This window comes from Theobroma umbraticum, unplaced genomic scaffold (genome assembly GCF_002168275.2).
Source record: "Theobroma umbraticum cultivar Fairchild unplaced genomic scaffold, ASM216827v3 scaffold_81.0, whole genome shotgun sequence".
NCBI classification, from domain to species: Eukaryota; Viridiplantae; Streptophyta; class Magnoliopsida; order Malvales; family Malvaceae; genus Theobroma; species Theobroma umbraticum.
The window spans coordinates 4,015,404-4,015,711 of NW_018397268.1; positions in this window are offsets into that span (position 1 = coordinate 4,015,404).

Consider the following 308-nt stretch of genomic DNA (forward strand, 5'->3'; position numbering starts at 1 on the left):
AATGAAGAAAATAGTTACCTTTTATTCTTATGCTCTTAGTAAACACGAATATTGTGTGAGTATTTTGTTGAACCCTATTGCTAGCATCATTGTAAATTGTGTTTTTCCACTTTATTGTGCAAATGTTTCTTGCTTTAACTAATCGTGCACTTAGAGAAAGTTTATGCAAATGTGAGCTTAGTTTATGCAAATGTGAGCTTTTGAAAAAAAATCTTGAGTTTTAGAATTTGTTTTAGTTTCTCTCAAGGCGAATCCTAGGGTACACTTAATTAGGGAGATGACTTAGGCCATCTTTGGATCGATTGAGC